Source organism: Caretta caretta, chromosome 5 (genome assembly GCF_965140235.1).
Source record: "Caretta caretta isolate rCarCar2 chromosome 5, rCarCar1.hap1, whole genome shotgun sequence".
Lineage (NCBI taxonomy): Eukaryota > Metazoa > Chordata > Testudines > Cheloniidae > Caretta > Caretta caretta.
The window spans coordinates 23,640,205-23,652,595 of NC_134210.1; positions in this window are offsets into that span (position 1 = coordinate 23,640,205).

Consider the following 12,391-nt stretch of genomic DNA (forward strand, 5'->3'; position numbering starts at 1 on the left):
GCTGGGAAACCCTTATGTCTTTATAGATGTAGTTGTGAAATCCTCACTTCTGCATTGTTTTGTCATTATAGGTCCCACTTTGTTGTTGTTTGCATGGTTTCTGTCTGGTTCTGTGATTGTTTCTGTCTGCTGTATAATTAATTTTGCTGGGTGCAAATTAATTAAGGTGGTGGGATATAATTGGTTAGCTAATCATGTTACAATATGCCAGGATTGGTTAAGTAAATTTCAGTAAAATTATTGGTGAAGGTAGAGCTGAGAATATTACTATATAAATTAGGGGCAAACAGGAAGTAAGTTGGAATTCAAAAATAAGGAAAAAAAACTTGGATTTAAGCTTGCTGGAAGTTCACCCCAATAATCACTGAATTGTTTGCACCTTCAGACTTCGGGTACTGTTGCTCTCTGTTCATGCAAAGAGGACCAGGGAAGCAAGAGGGTGCAGGAATAAGCCCTCAAACAGAAACCACCAAAGGGCACTGTGATGGGCCTGGCACTGCACTGCCCCTTTGTGGCAAGGGTGGGATGGCACGTCGGAACCTCACCACTCCCAAGTCCACGTGCTCGCCTCTCTGTGGGCGGCCCGATGCGGCCTAATGACCTCCCTCCATGCAATCACCCCTTGGTCAGGGCGGTGTGCCCTAACGGCCAAAGTCCATATAAATCGCTCCCAGCATTGGAGCAGTGCAGCCCAATGGCCAGAGTCCATAGAACTCTCCCCTCACAGGTGGGTTAGTGCAGCCTAGTGGCCGGAGTCCATGTAACTCGCCCCAAGAGTCAGGGCAGTGTGGCCCAATGGCCAGCGTCCATATAATCACCCCTCTCAGACAGGCTAGAGTCTGTATGATTCCCATGGTGTGCAGGGGTGGTAAGGGGACCCAGGCCTGCCCTCTCCACCAGGTCCCAACCTAGGGCCCTGGTAGTGGCAAGTTCCCCTTACCACGAGCTTGGTGGGGATCCACCAGAAACATGCTGAGCCTCTGTGTGGCTCTAATGCTGTTCTCCTCTAAAGTTCCCCTGGGTCACTTCTCACCGGTCCCTATAACCTCCAGGTTCTCTGAGTAAGGCCTCCTCTGGTCTGTTCTCCTCCTGTGACGTACTCCGGGCATCAGGATGTGTTCTGGCTTGGCTGACCTCAGATCCTGGAGCTCAGGCTATCCCTCCTTGGGAGCTGGCAGTGTGCCTCCTTCCCCTCTGGCAGTCAGCCCTGACTGAGCAGCTCTGCAGGCTTTTATACTTGTTCTCCAGCTGGAGCATGCCCAGCAGAGCCTCAGGAGCATGGCTTCCTCTGCTATAAAGGAAGGTTTAACCTCTGTGGTACCAGTGTGGGGCCGCTCTGCCCCGTCACAAGCACAAGATGAAATCTATAGCCAGCAGAGTAAAGGGAAAACATTTTAAAAGTATATCTGGAACAAAGGAATCCTAATAATGGTATGAGTCCATTACTAGATGGAAATAATAGAATTATCAATAACACAGAAAAGGCAGAAGTGTTCAATAAATATTTTTGTTTATTTGGGGGGGAAAGCCAGATGATGGAGTCATATGATGATTAAATACTTTCCATTCCAACTATTGGAAGGATGTTACTAAACCTTGAGATTTTTAAATCAGCAGATCCATATAACTTGCATCCAAGAGTTTTAAAAGAGATAGCTGAGGAGCTCTCTGGACAGCTAGTGCTGATTTTCAATAAGTCTTGGAGCACCGGCGAAATTCCAGAGGACTGAAAGAAAGCTAATGTTATGCCAACATTTAAAATGGGCTAACAGGACTACCCATGTAATTACAGTTACCTACCTTTTTGTAACTGTTATCTTCAAGATATGTTGCTCATGTCCATTCCATTCTGTGTGTGCGCACGCCCACGTGCACGGCCGTTGGAGATTTTTGCCATAGGATCGGCAGTGGTGCCCCCTTGAGTGCCACACCTATGTACAGTGTATCAGTATACTAAGCGTCAGTATATCAGGTGCTGCCGGCCCTATGCCCTCTCGGTTCCTTCTTGCTGGCAACTCCGACAGGAGGGCAGGTAATGGAATGGACATGAGCAACACATCTGAAGCACCAGTTACGAAAATGTAGGTGTGATGTTCCCCTCTGGTGTTGTCTGGACCAGTGATCTGCGAGGTCGCTCCAATCCTTGACTCTGGGAACCTGATCTGCTGTGAGAACCCCCACTCCTGGGCTGTACATGCACAGCCTCTGGCATGTAAGCTGCTCCCAGCTATTTACAACCGAATGACACTATCTCCGGTCCCAGACACAACCCTAGGAACCTCCATCTTGCAGCGTCCAGTTATGCCCGCTGGACGCTGCAAGCTTATATGAGTTCATCAATTTAACACAGAAATTGATATGTACCAGGCTTGTTATTCCAAGGGGAGTCTCTGACGCACTTCAAACCAAACACACTGCTTTGGGTAGAATAAACAGATTTATTAACTATAAAGCTAGATTTTAAGTGATTATACGTCAAAACATGTCAGATTTGGTCAAATGAAATAAAAGCAAAACACGTTATAAGCTGATCTTAACACTTTCAGTGTCTTTACAAACCTAGATGCTTCTCACCGCAGGCTGGCTGGTTGCTCTTCAGTCAGGCTCTCCCCTTTGATCAGCGCTTCAGTCGCTTGGTATGGTGTCTGTAGATGTAGGTGGAAGAGCATGACAAACATCTGTTCCTTTTATCATGTCCTTTCCTCCCCCTTGGCTTTGCCCCCTCACCCTCCCATTCAGAGTCAGGTGAGCATTACTGAGTCCCTCCAAGCAAGGTTGAGTAACTCCCCTGGTGGGGCCTCACCCAGGTGAGTCATTGCATTGTAGCTTCTTTGCTGGACAATGGCTGTTGATGGGTTGTTTGACATCCCACTTGGGCGTTGGTTACTTTCCTTGCTGTTGCCTCTGGGGAGCTAATAGCTGGCTGATTTTCCCCAATTTACAGCATGTTTTAGTGACAACCATGCTACACAATTCTCATAACTTCATATGCATTAATGATATACATATATGGATATAGAAATGACTTTCAGCAGATCATAACCTTTCCCCAATACCTTACAAAGCATGCTTTATACATAAGATGACGATTATATGAAAATGAGGAATATGGGGGTTACAGCACATTCCCCCAAGAGATAGAATGTCACAGTAGGTAACCATTTTTTCTTTTTCGTGTGCTTGCTCATGTAGATTCCATTCCAGGTGACTCCATTGACACTGCTTATGAGGTGGACTCAGAGTTCATGGTCTTACAGCATGCAGCACTGTTCTGCTGAAGCAAACATCATCGCAAGCCTGCTGGGTAAGTGCATAATGGGACATAAATGGACAGAAAACCACGTAGCGGCTCTGCCGATCCAAGAGATCTGTAATCTGAGCCAGGAAGGCCGCTGATGATCCTTGTGCTCTCCTTGAGTGTGCTGTGACTATTGCTGGTGGAGGTACTTTTGCCAGCTCATAGCAATAGCAGATGCAGGCTGTGATCCAGGACGAAATCCTTTGAGCAGACACTGGGTGACCTTTCATTGTGTGTGCCACTGCAACAAACAGCTGCATTGCAAAATGGCTTTGTCCTGTCAATGTAGAAGGCCAGTGCCCTCTTGACATCTAGGGCGTGCAACCTGCATTCCTCTTCTGATTTATGAGGCTTCGGGAAGAAGACAGGTAAGGATATGTCCTGGTCCGTATGAAACTGGGAAACTACCTTGGGCAGGGATGCCGAGTGTGACCACAGCTGGACCTTATCTTTGTAGAATAGGGCAGTTCTGAAGTAAGCACCCTGATCTTAGACACCCTGCGGGCAGACGTTATCACAACCAGGAATGAAACCTTTCAGGAGACAAGGAGAAAAGAACAGGAAGCAAGAGGTTCAAAGGAGGGCCCCATGAGACTCGACATCATGAGGTTCAAGTCCCAGGTAGGGACAGGGTCCTGGACATGAGGGTAAAGACGCTCCAGACCTGAGCGAACACTGACCTGCCTTGGAACACAGGGTGGAAAGCTGAAATAGCAGCCAGGTGGACCCTTATCAATGTCAGGGACAAGCTTGAGACCTTGAAGTGCAGAAGATAATCCAGGATCACCTGCAGCGAGGCCTGCTCGGCACAGGTACATCGTTCCGAAGTCCAGCACGTGAACCTTTTCTACTTGGCCAGGTAAGTAGCTCTGGTGGAGGGTTTTCTGCTACCCAACAAGACCCGTTGAACCCAGGCTGAGCATTCCTACTCTTCCACATTCAGCCATGTAGTAGCTATGCTGTCAAGGGTAACACACCACGTTTGGGTGCAGCAGACTGGCATGGTTATGGGACAGAAGGTCTGCAGCGGGGCAGCTACTGAAAGGTCCAGCAGCGTGATGAACCGGTGTTGGTGAGGCCACTCAGGGGCTATCAGGCTAACGTTCGCCCTGTCCTGTTTGATCTTCACGAGGACTCCTGTGGATCAATGGCACTGGTGGAAAGGAATACATCAGGGCCCCAAACCACAAGAGCAGGAAAGCGTCTGACAGGGGAACCCCTGTCCATCCCCTGGAGTGAACAGAACACATGACATTTCCTGTTCTAACAGGATGTGAACAAGTCTACTTGGGGAGTCCCCCACTTCCAGAAGATCATACTGATCACCTTCGGATGCAGTGACCACTTGTGGCGAGATGAGAAGGTCCTGCTAAGGCGATATGCAGAAATGTTTCTTGTCTCGGGCAGATGCGTGGCTACCAGATGAATGGCCTGCCGCACACAAGTCCCAGAGGCAGAGAGTTCTTGGCCAAGGGGTGACGACCTGGCTCCGCCCTGCCTGTTAATGTAATACATCATGGCGGTATTGTCCATGAGGACCTACATCACCTTGCCCCTCAGGTGGAGCAAGAAAGCCTGGCAGGCCAGGCGAACCACTTTGAGCTCCCTGACATTGACATGGAGGGCCAGATTGTCTTGCAGCCAACAGCCTTGCATGCTGAGCTTGCCCAGGTCTGAATCATCAGAGATCAGAGGAGAGGGCCATGAAGGGAACTCCCTGCAATACTGACCCAGGGCTCATCCACCAATCCAGGAACCATAGGATGTGATCCGGCACCCTGACTACCCGGTCTAGGCCGTGCCTGTTGGGGACAAAAACCAACACCAGCACCATCGATGTTGACATGGCCTCGGGTGCCATGGTGGGGTCTGGTTGAGGGACTGAACTGCCCTTCTGTGCCTGAGGAATCCCCTTCCAGTGACCACAGTGGGGCCGTCTATGCCTGCATCTGCCTGCTGACCATCACCACCAGAGACCAGTGCCTGGAGTGAGCAGATTGGTGCTGGTATTGAGGGAACGGAGATGTGATGGGGAACTCTCCTCCGGGGCAGGCAACCGAGATCTGTGCCAAGAGAACATCCTGTGGGAGGGCGAACAGTGCCGGTAGTATGGAGACGGACGCCTCCCTCTAGGCGATCTGTGTAGAGATGGTGGGGACCGCAATCACAGTGCCAGTTTCCAAGGGTGAGCCCCAGAGGATCTGCGCTGCGACTCTGGTCATCTGCGGTGCAGAGGTGGAGAGAACTGTCTTGTTTCAGGGGATTGGTGGCGCTCCACTGCCCCCTGAGGGGTCTTTGCAGCTGGCTTGCCCTTGTGGGGAGCCTTTTCCTGTGGCATGTGCTGTGTCAGTGGAGTGGGCAGAGGCCTCTGCTCTCTCGGTGCCAGCGGAGCTTGGGAAGGCTTCAGTGCCGTCAGGAGTTTGGGTCCCATATTACTCCCGGGAGTCGGTGAGGGACATTTTTAAGGGGTCAGGGAGGCACAGACGTGTGGCTCCAGAGTGGCTGGGTGGCCCAAACTGCGTCTCTCTTTCCATGGCCCTTCTTGCCTGCTGCTGGGGAGCCATGCTTCCTTGCTTTCTTCTTGGGCACCAGCAACGGGGAGTGGTACTGGGCAGAGCCCAGTGCCAGGGGCGCACTGCACGCTGAGGCCGACGTACCCAGTGAGTCTTGGTGGGACGGCTCAGAAGCCGGACAAAGGGCAGACTCGATGAGGAGAGCCCTCAAACTAATATCCCACTCCCTCTGAGTCCTGGGCTGAAAGTTCTTATAAATGCAGCACTTGTCCTTTATGTGATTTCCCCCTAGCACTTGAGGCAGCTGTTATGGGGGTCACTTACAGGCATAGGCCTGTTACAGTCTGTGCAGGGCTTAAATCTGGGAGACTGAGGCAAGCCCTGCCTGGGGCAAAGTCCCCAGTGGGATTCTAACTACTAACTGCATGTAACAACTACTTAACGCTGACTATTATAGACAAACTATATTTACAAGGCCCTAAGGCTCAAAGTCAGTACAAACAAAACCGGTAGCTCTTGCTATGCAAGGAAAGGTGTTCCGACTGACCACCACGGGCAGTAAGAAGGAACTGAGAGGGCATAGGGCCAGCAGTGCCTAATATGCCAACGCATAAGCATGGCACTCCAGGGGGCGCCACTGCCGACCCTACAGATACCACTAAGGCAAAAATCTCTGACCACACACGTGGGCACGCACACACCTAGAATAGAATTTACATGAGCAAGCACTCGAAGAAGAACTGTACAAAATCAAATTAAATGGCACACATTAATGGATTGAAAACTGGCCAATTGAGAGATCTCAAAATGTAATTGTAAATGGAGAATTAGCATTAAGCAGGTGTGCGTCTTGCAGGGTCTCACAGACTTTAGTTCTTGGCCTTATGCTACTTAACATTTTTTTTCAATAATCTGGAAGAAAACCTAAAATTACTGATAGTTTGCAGATGATATGAAGATTGATAGAGTGATAAATAATGAAGACAGTTCACTGATATAGAGTGATCTGGATCGCTTGGTAAGCTGGGTGCAAGCAAATAATGTTTTAATACAGCCAAATGCAAGGTCACGCATCTAGAGAAAAATTAATGCAGGTCACACTTACAAGATGAGGAAAAGAAGTGCATCCTGGAAAGAAGTGACTTTGAAAAGGACTTAGATGCATAACCAGCTGCAGTTAGGCGACTGTGATCCTTGGATGTGTAAGCAGGGTCAGGATGAGCTCTATTCTGACATCAGGTGGTGAGTCATGGTGGGTTGTGGAAAAAAACTTCAGAGGCTGATCTCATTTGCATAGGCACACCCACCTTGCCTGGATGGTCACTTTGGCTGCTGTAGGAGTCCCAGTTTCTCTGTTATTGGGGCAGGAATAAACGGTTATTATCCTGATTATGTGAATCAAGGACAGTGGAACTGGACTTGGCCTTTTGTTATGATGGAGGGACTCACCATCAACTAACCAGCACTTGCTAGGCAAGGGTCATGGGTTCCAAAACCCAGTGAATGGAGAGAGGTATTAATAGCTGGTGGTAAGGGTTTTGCATGCTAATTGTACTTCCTCCTCTCTCCACTGAGGAATATCAGAGCTAATTTTGATTCCATTAGGAATCTAGTTATAGGCTGCTGAGCTGACTTCACTTTGGGCTAATGGTGCACTAGCACTGAGGCTCCCTTACTACAAGCTGAAATCACAAAAGAGCTAAACTTACTAAGAGCTGAAATCACTGAGTGTTGTGTTAAGTAGTGGGGGAGCCTGAAGATATATTGCGGAGAAGTTTCCAGGATGGCTGGCAGAGCAGAGCGGCTCTTGGAGCACAGCAGTTTGCGGGACAGCTGGAGCGGCACATGGGACGGTTGGCAGAGCAGCTGGTGGAGCAGAGCAGTTCGTGGGATGTCTGGAGCAGCTCATGGGGGCAGCTGGCAGAGTGGAGCGATTCGTGGGATGGCTGGTGAAGTGGAGCCCCATGGAGAGGTGGGGCAATCAGCTTTGGGCCATGCAAGGTGCCCCTTAACCCACCCCCCATCTCCACCTACGTTGGGAGGTAAAACTCTGCAGATAAACTTTTGAACTCTGGGGCTGCACTGACCAGGGACAGAGACTTTTGGGGTGTTGGTCTTTTGGGACTTTGGGTGATTTTGAGTTGCTGGACTCAAGAACCAAAGGGAAAGGACATGGATGAATTTGCTTGGGGTGGGTTTTTGCTCATGGGTTGTGTTAGGAATCCTGTTGGTGGTGTTTCCCCAACATAATGCCACATTGTTTCTCTCTGTTATTAAAAGGCTTTGCTACACTCAGACTCTGTGCTTGCGAGCGGGGAAGTATTGCCTCTTGGAGGTGCCCAGCGGGGGTGGTATATATTTGTCCCAGGTCGCTGGGTGAGGGCTCGAGCCAGTTTTGCATTGTGTTATTGGAATGGAACCCCTAGATCCTGAACCCAGCCCTTGTTGCTGCCAACTCTGATGGGCAGAAGGGTTACAGATGTATAAGCAGGAGAATACCATGTATTATCTCCATCTATGTCATTAGTAAGATCGTTAGTGGAATACTCTGTCAAGTTCTGGTATCCGCACTTCAAAAAGGACACTGAAAAATTAGAAAAGTTTTAGGGAAGAGCTACAAAAATTACTCAAAATCGGGGAAATGTGCCTGATAGTGAGAGACTTTAGAAGCTCAATCTATTTAGCTCATCAAAGAGAAGGTTAAGAAGTGACTTGATTATGGGCTTCAAGTATGTACGTGTGATGAAGAATTCTGATAGTAGAAAGGACTTCATTCCAGCAGTCTGGAAGCTGAAGCTAGACAAATTCAGACTAAAAAAAATTTCAACTTATTTAGAAACAGTGAGGGTATTTAAGTAGTGCAGGGGTGGGCAAACTACAGCCCGTCAGCCATTTTAATCTGGCCCTCAAACTCCTGCTGGGGAGCAGGGTCTGGGGTTTGCCCCGCTCCGGCACTCTAGCCAGGGAGCAGGGTTGGGGGCCATCCACGCAGCTCCCAGAAGCAGCGGCATGGCCCCACTCTGGCTCCTATGCCTATGGGCAGCCAGGGGACTCTGCTCTGCACGCTGCCACTGCCCCAAGTGCCGCCTCCGCAGCTCCCATTGGCCAGGAACCACAGCTAATGGGAGCTGCCGGGCGGTGCCTGTGGACGGAGCAGCATGCAGAGCTGCCTGGCCATGCCTCTGCATAGGAACCAGAGAAGGGACATGCCACTGCTTCTGGGAGCTGCTTGAGGAAAGCACTGTCCGGACCCTGCCCCAGCCCTAATCCCCCTCCGGCCCTCCAAACTCTCGATCCCAGCCCAGAGCACCCTCCTGCACCCCAAATCCCTCATCCCCAGCCCAGACCCCGCACCCTTTCCCATACCCCAACCCCCTGCCACAACCCTGATCCCCCTCCTGCCCTCTGAACCAGTCAGTCCCAGCCCAAAGCGCCCTCCTACACCCCAAACTCCTCATCACCCAGAGCCCACACCCCCAACCAGAGCCCTCACCCCCTCCTGCACCCCAACCCCAATTTTTTGAGCATTCATGGCCTGCCATGCAATTTCTATTCCCAGATGTGGCCCTCAGCCAAAAAGTTTGCCCACCCTGAAATAGTGGAACAGCTTGCCAAGGGATGGGGTGGTTTCTGCATCACAGGAAGCCCTTAAATCAAGAATGGATGTATTTCTAAAAGATGTTCTGTAGCTCAACCAGAAGTTATGGGCCGAATGCAGGAATTACTGGCTGAAATGCTGTGTCCTATACTATGAAGGAGGTCAAACTTGATGACCATAAGGGCCCCTTCTATCCTTAATCTTTGAACTGGTGAATCAAGGGTAGGTTTTTAAGATGGGGTGGAGGGAATAAAAACATGCTTCATGTACCAAAAGGAAAAATAATTCAAGGAGGGTGAGAGCTTGAGAAATATATTGGGAAGATGCTGGACTGGAGAAGGGGGAAGAAAATGGGTAAGTAGGAAGGGATGGGTTCTCTGGGCAGATAGAGCTCAGCTTCCTTGATTGGGGAGCGGGGGTGAGGAGGGGGGAAGTAGCAAAATATTGACCTATATTAAAGAACTACATTTAGCAGTAGGACTATTTTAAAAATTTTCAATTTTGACTACATTTTTAATTGAAATTTTGAATGTTGACAAATAAATTGGTTGAAATTTTTGAATAACATTTTCTGTGAAAATTTCCCTTTTTTTAATGAGCTCTACTCGGCAGTGTTTGTAGGATCAGATGATATGACAATGTGGCAATTACTTTTAGGGTTGCCTGGTCCAAAAATAATTGGTCAGTTGACCTGTCAGACATTGGTAAAATGTTGTCAAATCATTGTAAAATGATTGTAAAAAAAAAATGGTCTGATGGTTTTTAAACACTAATTTATTAGAACAGTAATAAAAAAGAGTAAGACTTTATGGTCTTCAATAGGCTTAGCCTTAGATACTGATGCCTGATTACAAAAGAAGTTATTTTAAATGAGTTATTTTAACTCAGGAAAAATATGAAACAATTAAATGAAGTTTTGAAAAATGCTGAAAAGGTAATTCTATCAATGTTAAGTTAGTGTTTAAATGTGAACATTATTCAAGCTGAACAGTTACAAAAGAAATGAAATTAAAGAGAAAAAACATCTAGCAACTATAAGTCATTTTAAAATATACTTAAGCTAGGTAAGCTAGGTAGGCAGCAGTCTAACTCTTCAAGCATCTTGCTCTTCATTATTTTATTTTTCTTCATAAACTTCAACTGCTTCATATATACATCTTTTATTGTAGTCATTAAATTAATCCATATCTCCTTCTTCCTCTTCATCTGCTGGATATTGAATCAACTCATCATCTATTTTCTTCTCCAATCTTAAATTGTGATATGCGGTCAGCAGATGCCAGCCGTGGAGGTCTTCAGTCTATTTCTTGTTTTTTGAATGGATGATTCTCCAAACTGACCTGTTTGCTACTGCAAAATGAAACTGAAGTGTTAAAAGAATTTCTGCTGCTGTTGATGTAGTGCAGGGAGGAACACCACCTTTTCCACCAGTATGAAGGAGCAAGCTGTTTTGATTCAACTGCTGGGATTATATTCACATTGTTTTAAAATGACTGAGCAGGATGATTCTTGTCTATAATATATGCCTCTGTCAGGATTGTTTGTTCATTTGTATATCCCTTAAAACTTGCATCAGCCATTATGCGGTCACAAGCTGGATCAGATTTGTCATTAAAAGGGTCTTGGTCCTGGAAGCATGGATCAAGACAAGAGGCAGTAACGACATTACTTTGTCTGTCTGTAAACTTTTTCACTTTGGTTGTTGTACGTGGACTGTCTGCAAGCAGAGTCTGAATGAGCTCTCCCTTGACATCTAGTGGGGAGCTGTGGAAAGACTTCAGAAGCTGATCTCATTTGCATGGATACACCCACCCTGCCTAGGTGCTCAGCATGCTAAGATTGCTTGCCCAAATGACCATTTGTGGCTGTTGTTGGATCCCCAGTCTCCTTGTTATTGGGGCAGGATCCAAAGCATTGTTATCCTTATTGTGTGAACAAGGCCAGCAGAACTGTACCTGGCATACCCCAATGCCTTGCCCTCAACTGAATGGCACTCGCTAGGCAGGGGACATGGGTTCCAAAGCACAGTAAGTTGAGAGAGGATGTGGGCCTTGTTTAAGGGTCTTAGACACTATTTGACCCAGTCTCTCTCTATGGTATAATAAGAGTGTTCTAGATTCAACTGAGAGTCTTGTTACATACTGCAGGGCTGAAATCACTGATTCCCAGGTCTATGTATTAGACCTACTTTGGGACAGTGTCTCTATTGTAAGAGACTGCCCAGTGTGCGCCAGCAATGAGGCTCCCCTACTAACAGTTAAAATCACTGAGAGCTGTGTTAAGTGTGTGTGTGTGTGTGGGGGGCGCTGAAGACATCTTGGTGAGTGGCCAGCTGGTGTAGAGGCGCAGCAAAGCAGCCAGCAGGGTGGTGGGCAGAGAGACGTGGCCAGCAGGGCGGCTGGGGGAGAGGGCAGAGCAGAGCCCTGCAGAGGTGCGGCAATCAGCCGTTGGGGTGATGAGCGAGTGCCTGAGCAGCAGAGCATGTAAGGTGCCTCCTTACCACTCCCTCCACAGAGGCTGGGAGGTGAACTCTGGGGCTGCCCTGGCCAAGGACAGCAACTGTGAGTGGGGTACAGAAAAGGGATGGGCACGTTACATGGATTTTTGGGTTGCTGGACTTAAGAACCTGAGGGGAAAAGGACAGTGCCCAACTTACTTGGGGTGGGGGGTCTTTTGCTCACAGTTTGTGTTTACGAATCCTAGTTACAGTGTTTTCCCAAATTAATGCTGAGTTACTTCCCTCCTTTTATTAAAAGTTTTTGCTACACTCATGCTGCGTCTACACTACCCCAAATTCGACCCAGGAAGGTCGATTTTAGCGCTACTCCCCTCGTCAGGGAGGAGTACAGCTGTTGATTTTAAGAGCCCTTTAGGTCAGGAACAGGGTTGGTTGTGTGGACTCCTTCATTATAAAATTGACCTAGTGCTGCTAACCTCATAGTGTAGACCAGGCCTCAGAGCCTGTGCTTGCAAAGGGGAAGG